Below are 17,477 nucleotides of genomic sequence, written 5' to 3' on the forward strand. Positions count from 1 at the left end.
GCAACGCTTAGAACATCCAATAGCTACGTCGCTTCTACCCTTAAGATGCTTTCAAGTTGTTCATATACCTCGCTCCCACGCAAAGTTTAGTCATCAAGGAAGGGTCAGCCTTGCCTCGGCAAAGCCCGACCCTCCCTTGGGGGCTAAAAGGGGGGAACCCCCTCTGCGTCGAAATTTTCCTCGAAAAAAGATCCTTTCTGCCAGAATGTCGTTCGTGCTTTTCGACTACTTCGAAAGTGGATCCTAAAAACGACGGAGTACACGTAAGCAGCCAAGGCTGACCGAGCCAAGGGACTCCTACGCCTCCGGGATACGGATACCTCACTCATCACCTTCTGCGATAAGTAACTCGCGTTCGGATAAGCGATTCCGCGGACCGAACAAGTCTTCACGCTCGAAAGCCCCTCTGCCGAAGCGATTCTTTGGGCCTTCTCGACTGCGTCGGTGGCAGAGCCCTATGGACGGGCAAGAGTGCGCGTAAGCGGCAAGGCCGACTGAGCCGAGGGATTCCTACGCCTCCAGGATACGGATACCTCACTCATCACCTTTCGTGAAAAGCAACTCTCGCTCGCCCAGACAATTCTGTTACCAACGAAAAAGTCCAGATACTCGAAACAAGAGGAAAAGAAGCACAGCTTTACAACACGACGAGGGTGTGTTTAGGCCTCAGCGACCGCAGAAAATGCACACTATAAGATAATCCGATCCTGCAGGCTCGGATCTTGACAATTGAAGGGAGCAACATCACCCTCGGCGTCGACTACACCTTCGGCGAGGTCCGACCTAGCCTCGGACGGCGACGCGGTCCGAGGATCTCCACTCTGAAGGACGACATCATCATCACGCTCGGGCCACCGCCGCCAGGGTCTTCTCTAAGAATCCGGCTCGAGCAGGCGGCTCGGCTGGTCACCCCGAGGCCTCGGCCAGCTGTCCCCCGAAGACATCAGCCCGGCCCGAGGCCTCGGCAGATCAACTCCGACGTCGGTCCCGCTAACGGACGACCCGGCCAGGCTCCGGTCGACCAAGTCTTCTTTTTGAGCCAACTCTGCCTCTATCCGTGCTGACACCGCTACCCCTGGCTTTGGCTCATCGAAGAGCGGCCGAGGGGTTCCTTTAACTAAGCAAGAGAAGCCTCGGATAGCAAGGCCGACCGAGCCGAGGGACTCCTACGCCTCCGGGATACGGATACCTCACTCGTCACCTTTGTATGGGGCGACTCACGCTTGGTGAAGCGGTTCAGACAACCAACAGGCGAGTCTTAGTGCTCGAAAATGAGGAAAAAAACACGGCTCCACGCCAAAAATACATACACGTTCAGGCCCCGACAGCCACAATGAACAAAAGACCGGCATTCAAGGTGCCATTACAAACGGAACTCCGGTTCCACCTCCGCAGGTACGAACAACCCCACACGATTGGGGGGCCTGCGGAGCAACAGAAGACCGACGAACGGCTCGCTGTCGCCCGCTCCAGCAGCGGCGACGACGACGACTTCTGCTCCGGGGGGCCGAACAGCAGCAGCGATGACCTCAGGGCAGATGCTGCTGCCATGAGGCCCTCGCCCGTGCCCAAACTCGTGAGGCAAGGACGGGCAGAAGGTCGTAGAGTTGGAGGTCGGTCTGTGGGCGGCCCCGGCTATCTCGTCGGCGGAAGAACCTCTTCCAGCTGCCGTGGCAGAAGGCGGCGCCGGGAGCGGCTCCGAAGCCACTCGGGTCGGAGAGCCAGGCACGCGGCAGCTGCTAGCGCCGTGAACGGCGAACGCCCTTCCCCCCGATCACTGAGGGAAGGAGCGGGCCGCCGCCCGCGCAGGGGCCGACCCCAACTCGGCACACTCCCCTCCCCAGCACTGATGATGAAAATCCTTGAGGCAGAGGGAGGGGCAGAGGCCGCAGCCCGGTTTGCTTTCCCCCGCCACCGAACTGGAGGTCACCGTCTTGGGTGACCGCCGGCGGAGGGGTGCAGCCGGGCTGCATGATGAAAATCCTTGAAGCCGAACGATGGCTGAAAGGTACCAACTCCCATGGAGTTGCGTTCCTCCAACGACAAGGCGGAAGGACTGCGGGTGTCCCCCATCCGGGGGCTCGGAAGGTGGAAAGACACGATGCATAAGGGAGCGCGAAGACATGGTCGCCTTTCAAAGGGGTCACCCTCCTTTTAAAGGCGACTCTCCCTACTTGCGTCCCCAGCCGTCGCGGGCTGAGTCTTCTCCGACACGCTCCAAGGTCCTCCCCCTACGGCGCGGGGGCTGGGTCCCACGCGTCATGCAAGCTGGCCCAGAGCAGAAGAAGCCAAACCGCCGCGCGCGGAGCATGCAACCGCCCAGTGGTTACGAGCATTCCTCTGCTTTCGCCCAAACCAGCGGGCGAAAGGGCGGGCAGCCATGCAGGCGGCATGCAACCGCGCCAAGTGGGCGCGCCCCTCCGACTTCCAACGCACCCAGCATGGGGGCCCACGCCCACGCGTCATGCAACCGGCGCGCCGGTCGCTACGTGCAAGCAACTGCACCGCCACTCGCACCACTGCCACGCCTCCTCGACTGCGGAACCAGTACCACGACTCGAGGCAACCCTGCGTACGACCCAGCCGTGCCAGCCAGGCGCGGCGGTCAATACGGCCAAAAATGGGCCGGTGGTAATGGCGGTGGCAGGCGGGCGGGAGCAGCGGTCACGTCGTCAGCCAAGCTTACGTCCCATCCTGGGGCAGTGAGAGAACCCTCCCTCATGGCGTGAAGACGGCGCGCCCGTGTTCCGTTCCTCGAACGGCTCGCCCCGTCGCATTAACTCCGCGGCGGGACAGGCGGCGCCTCTGGCAGGGGAAGCGAGCGACGCTTCGCCTTCGCCATAATGACCACGTCAAAAGAGGTACGCCACGTCATTCGATTTCGTATCCTTTTCCTTTTCCTCTTTCTCTCTCTTACAACAGGGACCGGGAAAGGGGGATACCCCGAAAAGGATCCTTCTCCGTGAAGGAAACAGGCTCCGAGCCTCCCTACTGATCAGAGGTTCGAAGGCTGACCCCTCAGAGGGGTTTAACAGCCGCCTCAGAGCGCGTGGGCTCCACACCCACTACTGGTCAGAGGTTCGAAGGCCGGCCCCTTGGAAGGGTTCAACGACCGCCTCAGGCCACTCGGGCTCCGCGCCCACTACTGATCAGGGGTTCGAAGGCTGGCCCTCGAAGGGTTCACAGCCGCCTCAGACACAAAGCGAGGGATGACCATGGGTACGTTCGATACATAACCAAGGCTCGGGCTATGCTCCCGAGGTACCCTAGGACATTTCCGAGACCAGCGGGAACGATCTTGTAACGGAATCCCATCAGAGGGAGGCATCGAGCCCTCGGACCCCGTCGACAGGGGACCGGGTCCGGCAGATCACCCGCAGGTACTTTTGAGCGCGCCTCCGGGCCTCTAGCCGACCCCTAACAAATGGGGCACGGGCGTCCACTCGGATTACCCGCCAGCAGCTCACCGGAGACACCATGTTCGGCGCCCTCCGAGGGCAACATGGCGCTTTCCCCCCTCCTCCTTGCGAAAAGGCGATGCAGGGGCGTATGTTAAAAAGTCGAGTCTGTCCTTGACCGTCCTCTCGCCCTGTGCGGAGGCTCGGGGGCTGCTCTCGCAAACTCGGCTCCGGCCAAACCGTTGACAGCGTCAACATACCAGCCCGAGAACTTGGGGCCCGACCGTGCACCCGGGCTACGGCCAGCTCGCATGAGGGAACGACCAGACCAGCCGAAGCATTGCGCGAGGCATTAAGACCTCGGAGGAGTCAAACCACTCCTCCGAGGCCTCGGGGGCTACACCCGGCGGGTGCGCTCGCGCGCACCCACCGGAACAAAACGCAACCGAGAAAGGCTGGTCCCCTTGCAAAAAAGTGCGACAAAAGCCTCCAAGCGAGTGTTAACACTCCCTTCGAGGCTCGGGGGCTACTGTCGGGGACCATAATTAGGGGTACCCTCAAGACTCCTAATTCTCAGCTGGTAACCCCCATCAGCACAAAGCTGCAAAGGCCTGATGGGTGCGACTAAGTCAGGGATCGGTCCATTCGAGAGACTCGATCACGCCTCGCCCGAGCCCAGCCTCGGGCAAGGGCAGCCAACCCCGGAGGATCTCTGTCTCGCCCGAGGCCCCCCTCCAGCGACGAACATACTTCCGGCTCGCCCGAGGCCCAGTCTTCGCCAAGAAGCAACCCTGGCCAAATCGCCACACCAACCGACCAAATCGCAGGGGCATTTAATGCAAAGGTGGCCTGACACCTTTATCCTGACGCGCGTCCTCCAGTCGACAGAGCCAAAGTGACCGTAGTCACTTCGCCGCTCCACTGACCGGCCTGGCAGAAGGACAGTGTCGCCTGCGCCGCTCCGACTGTTGTGCCACTCGACAGAGTGAGGCTAACAGGCAGTCAGGCCCGGCCTCAAGCACCATAGGAAACTCCGCTCCGCCCGACCCAGGCCTCGGACTCGGGCTCAGCCCCGGAAGACGGCGAACTCCGCTCCGCCCGACCCAGGGCTCGGACTCGGGCTCAGCCCCGGAAGACGGCGAACTCCGCTCTGCCCGACCCAGGGCTCGGACTCGGGCTCAGCCCCGGAAGACGACGAACTCCGCTTCGCCCGACCCCATGGCTCGGACTCAGCCCTGGCCTCCGCCGACGGTCTCTACCTCGCCCGACCCAGGGGCTCGGACTCGACCTCGGCCTCGGAAGACATACTCGACCTCGACCTCGGAGGAGCCTCCACACCGCCCAACCTAGGGCACGACCGACCACGTCAACAGAAGGCGCCATCATTACCCTACCCCAAGCTAACTCAGGCTATGGGGAACAAGACCGGCGTCCCATCTGGCTCGCTCCGCCAGACAAGTAATGATGGCGCCCCACACGCTCTATGACGACGGCGGCTCTCAGCCCCCTTACGGAAGCAAGGGGACGTCAGCAAGGACTCGACAGCTCCGACAGCTGTCCTTCCGCCAGGCTCCAGCACTCCTCCGACGGCCACGACACCACACGAACTGGGTGCCAAAACCTCTCCGGCTGCCACGATGGCATGTACATAGGGCGCTAGCTCTCCTCCACTAGACACATTAGCACTCTGCTACACCCCCCATTGTACACCTGGATCCTCTCCTTACGCCTATAAAAGGAAGGACCAGGGCCCTCTTACAGAGGGTGGGCCGCGCGGGGAAGAGGACGGGACAGGCGCTCGCGTGAGGCCGCTCGCTCCCCTCCCGCGTGGACGCTTGTAACCCCCTACTACAAGCGCACCCGACCTGGGCGCGGGACAAACACGAAGGCCATGGGATTTCCACCTCTCTCTCTCTCTCGCTCCGGCCGCCTTCTTCCCCCCTTCGCGCTCCGTCTCGCGCCGACCCATCTGGGCTGGGGCACGCGGCGACATTTCACTCATCGGCCCAGGGACCCCCCGGTCTCGAAACGCCGACAAATATCGTTTTGTTTTTAATAGCATAAAACATATGTTTATCATTTTTTCACTTACCATGCATCCTAGTGCCTCTTTGGCCTCTTTCATCTTCCTACTATGCAGGAGCTTCATCATTTGCTTTGCAAATTGATGAAGCGGTGTGTTTGCATCCACGTGGGCACTCTTCACCAGCTTGTTCATGCTCTCACTTCGTTGTGTAGAGACCATAAGACCACAATAGTCTCCTTTGAAAAATGCAGGTACCCAATCTTTACGTATTTCATACAATCTGACAAGGGTGTTGTTCTCGTGTAGCTGGAAATCATTTAGCATCATTTGCCAGGCAGCCTCGAACTCCATTTCATTCAATGGATGATGTATTATAGATTGGAACCTTGTTTTGAATTCCATCTCCTCAAAACTTGCATACAATTCATTCAAGTGGGGCATATACCTGTTTTGCACATGCCACAAACACAATCGATGTATTGTGTTTGGAATACTCTGCCTAGTGCGATTGGCATAGCAGGGTCTTGATCTGAAATAGATAAATTTACATAACATTATGCAAGACAATATGATATCATATAGTACGTGTCATAATAAATATGAGCCATTTATTACAACATACCTGACAACATCACTCGTGGTACGTCACATCCCATGCATGTTTTGAACGTATTGAAGACCCACTCGAATGTATCAACTGTCTCGTCTCCTAGTAAAGCAAACCCAAATATTATGCATTGTAGGTGGTGGTTCGAGCCAACAAACATGCCTAATGGCTTATCATACATATTAGTCTTATGTGTAGTATCAAAGGTAACTGCATCACCAAAATCAATGTACTCGGCTTGCTGGCTAGCATGGGACCAAAATATGCTTAAAATCTTTCCTTCTTTGTCCAGTTGAAAGTCTGAAAAAAATTGTGGATTATCTTTCTTGCATAATGAAAAAAAGATAATAGCTTCGACACATCATTTGCATTTCTTTCCCTTTGCCATGTTTTTTTCCTGTCAAAAATGTAATGATTATGCATTACATCTAATTTAACACATTTCAATTTGTTTCGGTAATATATAATACCATTATTGGCAATGCATAATACAATTACAGGTTACTCATGTCCTGCACGGTTATTGGAACGTTTTCAGGACCACCATGCATTTCTGAAACAAAATCCATAATGCAATGTTGTGGAATCCTGCTTTCTTGCATCGCACTAAGGAACTCCATATATTCACGATCATGAGTTTTGTTGCATTGCAATTGCCCTTTTTCTGTATCTTTCTTCAAGAATTCATGATTATGCTCATAGTTTACCAGATCAATTCGGACGGAAATAACATTCTCTTTAGCATCATCGTAGATTTTTTTAAGTTTCATCCCAGCCTTGCATTGTGTTCGTTTTGAACATGTGTTACGTATCCTTGGATTTTCAGCTACCCTTTCAGTATTCTTTCCTTCCATTAAACAATTCAACCATTTACAATTTTTCCGCTCCCTATATTTCTTCAACGGAAATCCAACCTCGTATGCATATTGACTATAAAAATTATACGCCTCGTCCACGTTACTAAATGTCATACCGACTTTAGGTATCAATCTTATATCAATATTGTCCGGCTGCGCACAAAAATTTAACATTTACGATTCAATAGCGACTAAATCTAACGTAATATAGGTACAACGTTACAAAAAAGTATGTAAGAAAATAATAGTATCATAATTGGGAGAACTTACATGGCTTTGAAGAATATGAGGTGTGTCCTGTTCATGCGGCCCAATATGTATCATGGGGATGTGCTTATCTGCGCCGACCACGTCTGCCGTTTTTGTGTGCTCATCAATATGTCCAGGTGCCCTCAATGCCGCGGGGGGAGTAACAGATACACCCTCTGTATAACCGGTGATCGCAGACGCTACAGGATGCATGTCCATTGAAATAGACGTACCTGTTGATCTATGCACAGATGCTACAGGTGGCATGTCATCGCCAGCGCCGGTGCTGGACATTTTCTCGTCGTTAATCGCCGCCCGGTGCTCTCCCTTCCGCCACCAATATCACAGATACGAACGTGGACAAGCGACTACAAATTAGAATTTGTTTCCTCCCGTAACTGTGCCTTTATTTACGCGAACGTGGAGCACGTCTTTCCTTATCTCAAACCGGTGGAGATTTAAATGTTGCATGGTTTACGCTATCATGTTACACAACGTTATGCAGTCGTAAACGGTGTGCACATGGTAATATCCGTTCCTATGATTCGTGGCACAAAAGATTCCTTCTATGCATGATTTATGCACATTTCTACATATATTTATGCGTGCATATATCGCCTGTTGCGTCTCATCCGGGATTCGTGGCTATCATATGCATGGCTGACGCAAGCTCGCGTACAGTGGGCCGACCGTGACCTGGTTGGCGTCCTGGCTAGGGCTTCCCCCACTAACGGAAGCCCAGAGCTTCCATTATCTCTTCCCTATATATATATATACTGTATTTATATATTACACCTGGGTGCATTCAATATAGAGAATGCACCCAGGCCGAACCTACGCGCCAGGTCCGAGCCAACCGTCCCACCCAGGCCGTCTTCGTCCCCCCGCACGTCTTCGTCGCTCCCGCACGCTCCCGACAGAACCTTTTCACTTTCTCGCCCACGCCCCTCTTTCTCCACGAACGACTCAACCTCTTCACATAAGTTGCAATCACAACAGACCAGCAGTTGCAATTACATCAGACAGCAGTTGCAATCATTGTTTTGTTTAACAGATTTTTGGACATAGTTATATAGAAGTTGCAATCACACCAGACCAGCAGTTGCAATTACACCAGAAAGTAGTTGCAATCACACCAGACAACAGTTGCAATCATTGTTTGTTTAACAGATTTTTGGACATAATTATATAGAAGTTGCAATCACACCAGACCAGCAGTTGCAATTACACCAAACAGCAGTTGCAATCATTGTTTGTTTAACAGATTTTTGGACATAGTTATAAAGAAGTTGCAATCACACCAGACCAGCAGTTGCAATTACACCAGACAGCAGTTGCAATCATTGTTTGTTTAACAGATTTTTGGACATAGTTATATAGAAGTTGCAATCACACCAGACCAGCAGTTGCAATTACACCAGACCAGTAGTTGCAATCATATTTTTTTAACAAAATTTCCTAGAGTTATTCATTACTTGCAATCACATCAGAGCAACTCAGCAGTTGCATCCACACCACAACAGCAGTTGCAATTACAACACACCAGCGGTTGCAATCATTTTGTTTACATTTTTAACAGATATTTGGGTAGAATTATACAGCAGTTGCAATCACACCTAATGCGGGGGACAGGGAGGCGCGCTGACAGAGAGGCACGCGGCGGCGCGGGGACAGGGAGGCACGCGGCGGCGCGGGGACAGGGAAGCGCTCGGCGGCGGTGGGGGAGAGGGTGGCGCTCGGCGGTGGTGGGGGAGAGGGTGGCGCTCGGCGGCGGTGGGGGAGAGGGTGGCGCGGGGACAGGGAGGCGCGCGGCGGCGGGGGCAGGGAGGCGCGCATACAGGATGGCCGAGGCGTGCTCGGGGTGTTATTGCAGGTGGGTGCATTCAATATAGAGAATGCACCCAGGTGCATTTTAGTGCCGCCGTATATATATATATATATATATATATATATATATATATATATATATATATATATATATATATATATATATATATATATATATATATATATATATATATATATATATATATATATATAAGGCAACGAGCCACAAGTGTAACACTAAAAAAATAAACCATGTTGGTTGCACTTTTCGCAACTAGAGCAATAGGAAGCTCACTGTGAAAATAAAGCAAAAATGTAAATTTAAAATTAAGTGGTCATGTGATTTGTATGATATATACAGCTATAACCAGGAACATTACTACCGAGGAGGGTTGAATACTAATTTGTTGAGTATCGAGAGTAACAAATTCATGATATGCTATGATTTGGTCAAATCCTTACTACTCTATAAGCACGGTGTGTAGGCGTCCACACCGTGCACCATGTTCTGCCTCCATCTCCCGTCAACCAATCGCGCCGTGAATGTCGCCCCTTCCCCCGAGCTCCGACACAGCCGTCGCCCTGAGCCCGTCATCCATGCTCACTTCCATCCTTCTCCCCACCAGCACAGCCACACCCCCTCTCCCCCCTCGCCTCCTTCCCAGACCCCGACACGTCCTCCTCGGCCGCAATGACCGCTCCCCGACCGTGGTCCCCGCTGGCAAACCCAAGCTCGTCGGGGAGAAGAGCAAGGGGGCGCAGAGGCTTGCCTACCTAGCTCGTCGGGGCCCTATGGAGATCCAGCACCATCGGGGCTGGGCAACTCCAAGGTGGAGAAGGTGCAGAGCGAGGAGGCGTGGGATCTATTCACCGATCAAGCGAGCAATGAAGGCTGGGCCAGGTATCGGCGATGCCCTCGGCGACATCGAAATCTACTCCGCGGCCACCGGCGAGCCCGTCCTGTTCAAAGACTTGTGGGACTAGGACGAGGTAGACACGCCGTATCCGAGCCTCGTCTGTTTTGCTCCAACTAGGGAGATTTATGTCGTTGTATTTGGGCAAAAATTACTCTTAAAGTCTTTGCAACCGTCGATTCAACAAACCAGCCTCCCTATTGCGTGTACATGACTAGCCCAGCGTTTGATTGTCTATGCAGGGAGTGTCTGTTGTTGCGCTGCTAAGGCATTTCGGGTGCCCATGCTGGTGAGTGAGGAAGCTTCTTTGTAGCTGGTATAACATGGTTGTTATTTGACCACCGCAGTCCTATCATCTCTTTGCTCTGCGCCCCAACCGGGCCCTGCCGTCCACATCATGCCCTGCCGTCCGATCCTCCAGCTCGTTGTTTCTGAGCACAACCGCGGCGTAGGGGGAATGGAAAATCTACACCGTCGCTGTCGGGGGTGGCATCTTGGCGGTCGAGCAAGTGGGCGGCCCACGCTATGGGATTCAGCGGCAGCGACAACGGAAGCAGTGGTAGACTGGTAGCGGTCTAGCCGTGCCGTGGGCGGCTGGGCGCTGGCCGCGTTTCTGCTTCCGATGTGAGTGCGGAACTGCGGATCGGCAATGAGCATATTTTACAATCAACTTCTTCCTTTGAGCTAACTGTCGGCTCTGATTATGCCTCCGTGTAGCTGGGAGTTGGTCTCTGTTCTGAAGGACACAAAGGAGAGATTTGATTCTGCTGGAGTAAAACTGATTGCTATTGGTGTTGGCACTCTAGCTAAAGCCCGTATTCTTGCCGAGGAGCGTGTATGTATATGTTCCATTTGGTAACCTAGCTTTAAATCTTTGGAGACACACAGACAGACTAAACCTGCTTTTAGGCTCTGAGTTTTGACCAAGTAACCCATTGTTCTTGTTTACTGGTTTGATAGACGACAAATTTCTAACGGAAGGAGAGATAGACATGCCTATCTGTTTTAGTTTGTTTTTGGGCATTCTGCAAAGAACTCACAAACCTTAATAATTTGCTCTAGAATTCATTTGATGCAGTTGCCCTTTCCGTTGGAATACCTCTATGCTGATCCCGATCGGAAGGTACTAATCATGTTCTCACCTATTTTTGAACCAATTGGATGTTGCCATAAAGTCTAAGCCATACCTCTGTAAAACATGGTATGCTTTGTCTGTTGGATGTACTGGTTTCTCTTGTATGCATTTATGAAACCTATAGATGTCTCCTTATAATTTATTTATAAGGATTTGCTTGCTATTTTGTTGTCTAGAACTTGGGATTGCACTAGCAGAACCAGCTCCATAAAAAATATAATTATCTTTTCGAGACGAAATATATTTCCATTATGGCCAATCAGATGAAAATATGAAATGTGAATCTGAAAGTTGATTTCATTTTTTCAATTTAGTAAATGGAGAAGTAATGTTGGCCGATCTGCCCATAGATCCCCTCTCCCCATTACCGCGATTCATTTGGTACTTCGGGCAGGAGGGTCCTGATCGGCGACTCCGGCGTCGGCAAGTCCAACTTGCTCTCACGCTTCACGCGCAACGAGTTTAGCCTCGAGTCCAAGTCCACCATCGGCGACGAGTTCGCCAACCACTCTCTCTAGGTCGACGGCAAGGTCGTCAATGCCCAGATTTGGGACACCGCCGGCCAGGAACGGTACGTTTCGTTTCAGCTTGCTCCAGCTCGTCTCGCCTTTCATCTCTCTCCGCCATTGCCGTGGCAGCTGGCAGTAGATCTGATTTGCGTCTCGGTTCGGCTGTTGCTAGCGTGCGTATCCTCATTGTCACCATTAAGATTGGGTTCTCGCTTTGGATCTCGCTGCCGAATTGCGTTGCGTGTTGCTGTTGATTACCATTTGTAGGGTTTGGTGCATTTTCATTTCAGAATCCGATACTGGAACACGCGAATCAGCATGCATGCATCCTTTTGTTGACAAACTAGAGTTGTAGGATGATGATGATAGGATATTCTTCTATTGCACAAACGTTTTTTTATACTGCCCGGAGCTTGGTTTTCGAGTACGCAGCAGGTGGCGTGGACTGGAGATGACTTGGTTTCTTTGCCTTGGCTCATGCCGAACATTTAGCCTAGGAGGAGCAGACCGGCCATTTTCCTTTTCTCTTGTTTGCATGCAGCAAGCCTGGCCAGTTCAGTTAATTTAGTCGTCAAAACAGTAAAATGCGCACAATGCAAATATGGACTGTAGATTATCTGAATAAAAAAGTGAGCTCTGTCCAAATTATGGATTTCTTCAGTTTTAAATTGACCAGTGGATTAGAAAACCTTTTCTTCCTATCTTAATTGCTAACAATCAGTTTTTTTGCAGTGTCAAGGTTCATCTTCTTACCTTGAAACTGAGGTACTTCATTCCTACTAGATAATTGCTGCTAAAATAGGGTTACATTATTAACGTCTGGCTGTTTCGTCACGCAACTACCAACATATCTATATCTTCTCCGTGATCTGCACAACAAATTAGATAATCTGAATCCTTCAATCAAGCCTTTTCTTAGTACTTCTAAAGCAAAATATACTCCTACTCATTGCCATAAGAGCACACAAGATTTTCTTGACAAAATCCAGCCACTATTCTTAGTTTTAAGGAAGCATCTGGATGGAGCAGTTTCAATGATCAAAGATGGTAACCTTCTATTCCATAATTTCTGCTTCGTGTTACTTTTACAGTGTTTGAATTAATAATTAGTGGGCTGAGTCAGTTTCTTAATGGTCGGGATTGTATGTGCTGGGAGGGATTACACCCCCCCTCCTTTGTGGATCTTTTCTTCTTAGTGAAATGACACAACTTTCCTGCATTGCTTGAGAAAAACAATGTCTGCATTTCGTATAATCCTTCATTGACTGTCCTTGCTTTCGATTGGTAACATGATAAGCTACTACTCTTCAGAATCAGAGAGATGTTTAGATGACTGGAGTTCACATTCATCTTCTGCTGGCAACCCAGACATACCATATGTGGTTGTCTCCAAGTCATCAATTGTGACTGTTGTATGCAAGGAGATTCTTGGCTACTACAGGAAGGTTGTTCTATTGTTGTATTTTCTTTTATCTGAAAATAGACGAGATCTAGAAACTGAAGCTGCTAATGCTAACAAGTCTGGTGCCTTTTGCAGTTACTTGGCATTCCTGATCTGTTGAATCAACCAAACATGTCAATTCTAAAGCAACTTTTGCAGACTTTACAGCCAACTGAAAATTTTGATGATGTTCTTTTTGAGTTCCAATCATCTCTTGGTCCTTGCAATGTTGATTACCTATATTATGGAGCATGTAAAATGTTGGAGGATATTATGGATTCAGGTAACTAGCTATTTGTGCACACAATGCTTGGACATTATGCAACCTTTTTTCACCTAATTTCAGTGCACTATTTTTTTTTGCAGTGTCCTCATTTTCATACCTTTTGTCTTCTGATGTGTTAATTACTATACAATCAATTGTAAATTCTGTTGTTGTGTTGTTGGACAAATCCGGGGAACCAAATGGGGAAAATATACACATGGGATGCTCCAAAGCAATCATTTCCTTTCTGCGAAAGCGTCTTGGATACTCAGCTCATAAGCTGCTCAGTGCTGATTTCCCTAGCGAAGATGTTGGAAAGGATGGCAGAGTAAAGTAAGCTTAAGTTCCTCCATCTACCTTTTTAATGTGCTAGCTGATAGGTGATAAGCTTGTAGCTACTAATATGTTCCCTGTTCTGTTGTCTGTCAGGGTGATTTTATACAGAAGATATTGCAAATATACCTCAGGAATAGTGACTCTACTTCATATCTACTTGCTGAGATAGGTCGTGAATTGCCTAAGGTGGGCCATCTCTTCTTCTCGAGTGATGCTCTCGAGTTATGCATATGCCACCACTCTGCCTTAAAAAGAACATCTGGCATCATTCTGAATCCAGCCGAGGAGTGAGCATAAAAGGTTTAGCAATTCACAAATAATCTATGTTCAATGGGCATGAGTGAAGAATAATTAGTAAGTGCTTTTCACTGCTGACTTGATAGCAAAGTAGTGTAAAAATAATGGTAAAAGTGGTTACGCTTTATAAACTGGGACGGAGGGAGTACTGTTATATTAGCAAGTACAAAAGCATTCCCCGCTAACATTGTTTGTGTATTAGAAGTGAGCAGTCTGTGAAATAGAAAGTGACATCCATTTGCTATTGTTAGGTGCAAGTGGCATCCATTTCACTGAAAGCGGACTATTCTTTTTCTTGTTTTGTCGTGGGTTCCTGATTTTGCAATTGTCTTTTCCATTTGAGTATTAGAATTGTTGTTAGAGTGATACATGTTTGATCTTTCTGCAATAAGACTTGCACTCTCAGCAAAATGGAAAGTAGCTACATTCTTTTGCTGATTTGGTCATCCCCTATATTGTTGCTCATTTAGATGGTATAAGCTGTTTATAATCAAACCATAGCTCTCCAAGTAGCCTAGCTGGTATGTACGAGTACGATACAGTGAATACCACATGCAACAAGCAAGTAGGTGAACTTAATTGCATCTCAACCAGTCCATGTACCCAACGGTGTAGATCTTCGCACCAAATTCTTCCAGCGCACATGGAGTAGATGAACTTGCTTGTAGCACTTATTTATTTGTTGATTGGATCCAAGATTTGTAGCTTCAGTCGATTCAAGAAAAGTGGTCAGCGAAATACAGTGAATTTGCTTTGATCAGGAACAAGTGCATGTAGAACTCACGAGATATCTATAAAGCTTGTTCTCGTCCAGTTCAGATGCGCCAGCACTATAGCATACATAATTTTTACTTTTTGTAATAAATAATATTTCTGGAATATGATTTGACATTGTTATCTGTCTAGAAAATCAATAGTACTTTTCTTTCTCAGATGTGACTGTACTATTGATTTACGTGTCATATGCGCATTGTTGTATGCCATCTTAATTTGTTACCTGTGAACTAATAGTAATGTTTCTAAAGCTTTGCATTTTCTTTTTATAACCACCAAAATTGTTTTGCTCTTATTGCTTTATTGAGAACTCAAGTACAGATTATGGCATTGTCATGTTGTCTAAACCATCTTATTATGTCCAAACACTATTTAGATGATCTAAACAATAATCGTTGTGCACTAAAATTTTAATGAATATTTTGTATGCCGTTACAACGCACGGGTACCCAACACACAATTGTTTTTTTTTTGAGTAAGCGCGTATGGAGGTGCGTGCCTGATGACTGACGGTGTACGAGGGAACTTCTTCCGGCAGGCGTGGGGTGTGCTCTCCAATGATGAGACCATGGAAATCGTGGCATATATCGAAGTCGACATGATACTGATGATTGCAATGTAGTGGTGAAACAACTAAATTAAATAACAAAATTTATGTATGACCATGATTACAAATGGATTATGAAACATTTTTTCATAACAGTATAACACATATTTTGTATAGAAGTTACTGTGGTATTATATGTCCCCGTTGCAACGCACGGGCACTCACCTAGTACTGCTATATACGAGTAGGGGGAAAGGGCTTTTCTATCCTTTATGTGCCCTAAGAACCAAAATTCCACAGAATAGAAAATATTCAGACGGCCCCTGATAATCGAAAGGGCAGTAGGGCACAAGGTAATCGAAAATCACGCGAGTACCATATCCAAAGATGGATCCAATGAAGGCGCCGCCAGCGAGGTCCCCGGCGGAGCGGAGGAAGCATACGACAGGGGCTACGGGTATGGGCGGCGAAGTCGCACCACCACCGACGGGGTTGGAGCCCTCGCTGCCGAGCTCTTCGCCATCCAACTCTGTGTCGCGCTTCGCCGCCACCTTCTATGTTTCCTCAGTACCCTGGCTCCCCCTCTCCCTCTTTTCAGATTTTTGCTATTATGAAACACGACATATTCGGCTTCGTCGAAATGGAGACGTTGGGAGGGATTCGAGCTCTGTCTAGAGATGACAATAGATACCCACTACCCAAAACCTAATGGGTTTTTGCTCTATTAGGGTATGAGTTTGTGTCAATTTCTCTACCCATTAGTTTGTTAATGGGTTCAAATGGAAACCCAACGGGTACGTGGGCATGAGTTTGTTCTTCCACTACCCATACCCGCAAACCCATGAGTTTTTAAAACCCATCTTAAAATCAACATTCCTTATAAATATGTCTCATAATATTATTAATTGAATATGTTCTAATTGAAATAAACTTCATGTAAGAAATTTTAGGCTAAAATTAGTTATCACGTGTTCCTTTTATGCTATCTTATTAAAGTATTGATTGTCATTTACATGATGAATTATTTTTTATGTTGATGTTAGTGGGTATGGGAAACCCGTTGAGTACCCAAAACCCGCATGGGTATGAGTTTGGATAAAATTTTATACCCGTCATGGGTATGAGTTTTTTGTAGACGTATTTTTTCTTCACGGGTATGGGTTTGGGCAAGTAATACCCAACGGGTTTTTACCCATTGCCATCTCTAGCTCTGTCCGTGCTGGGCAGCGGGTACGAGCGGTTGGGGTAGTAGCCGCTGAGATCCTATATGACGTGTTTGATTACTTTGAGGACGTCAGGGAGCAGGACGGCCGCGTGTTTGTGCATTGCTGCCAGAGGATGTGGCGCTCCACGTCGTTGGTCATCGCCTACTTAATGTGGAGGGAAGGCCAGAGCTTAGATGACGCTTTCCAGTTTGTCAAGGCTGTCCGGGGGATTGCGAAGGCTTTGTGTTGCCGCTTTTTTGGAGCGCCAAACACTCAACAAGAACCGTGGTGGTGCCCTCTGGTCAGGCGCGGACGGTCCGCGGCCTTGGGCCGGACGGTCCGCGACCTGGGCGCAGGAGCGGTGTCTTCCCTGCGTCACACCGGACGGTCCGCAGCTCTGGGCCGGACGGTCCGCGACCTGGCGACAGGGTCGTCTTCCTCCTCCTTGCTGGAATCTAGATCTCGTCCCCTGGGGGGAAAGATCTTAAGGTGCTCCGGGTCGATAGGTCACCCGGGGCGTCCCCAGACAACGTGGAGTCGCCTAGGAATTAAGAGATCAAATCGAGGAAGAGGTCTTGGATGGACAACTAGATCTTGCCCCCCGGGAGGGGTGAGATCCTAGGGTCGTCTTGGGATCGGCAGGCCACCCAAGACGGATCTAGACGACGTAGAGTCGACTAGGGGTGGAGGTGGATATACGGAAGGCTACAACTAGAACTATGCTACATCTACTCCTAGGGCAGGAAAAGTAAGTAAGGTAATTGGTTCGATTGGAATGTGTTCGGGGTTCTCAATCGGCCGTACCCCTTTATATTTATAGGGGAGGAGGTCTGGACCTTTTCCTAAGAGATAGCCAACAAACTCTCACGTGATTAGATGGATAACCACGCACGAGATAAGGATAAACATTCGAGTTAATCTAATCTCGGGACACGCGGACCGTCCGGGCCCATGGGCCGGACCGTCCGCTCATTTTGGTGTCCAACATATGCCCCCCTGCCTTTTGGTGGAGCTTGGCGAACCAAAAGCATCAGCGAAAACTTCGGAAACAATTGACCTCATGAGGTTTTGTTCCCGAAGTAAGGACTCA

General features: G+C 49.5%; 2 pseudogenes; one reads left to right on the plus strand and one right to left on the minus strand.

Annotated features, from left to right (window-relative positions):
* Positions 1-17,477, minus strand: part of LOC103644504 (chloroplastic import inner membrane translocase subunit TIM22-2-like) — a 37,770-nt pseudogene that overhangs the window by 17,365 nt on the left and 2,928 nt on the right.
* LOC118473253 (uncharacterized) lies at positions 9,562-15,110 on the plus strand (annotated as a pseudogene).

This window comes from Zea mays, chromosome 1, assembly GCF_902167145.1.
Source record: "Zea mays cultivar B73 chromosome 1, Zm-B73-REFERENCE-NAM-5.0, whole genome shotgun sequence".
Lineage (NCBI taxonomy): Eukaryota > Viridiplantae > Streptophyta > Magnoliopsida > Poales > Poaceae > Zea > Zea mays.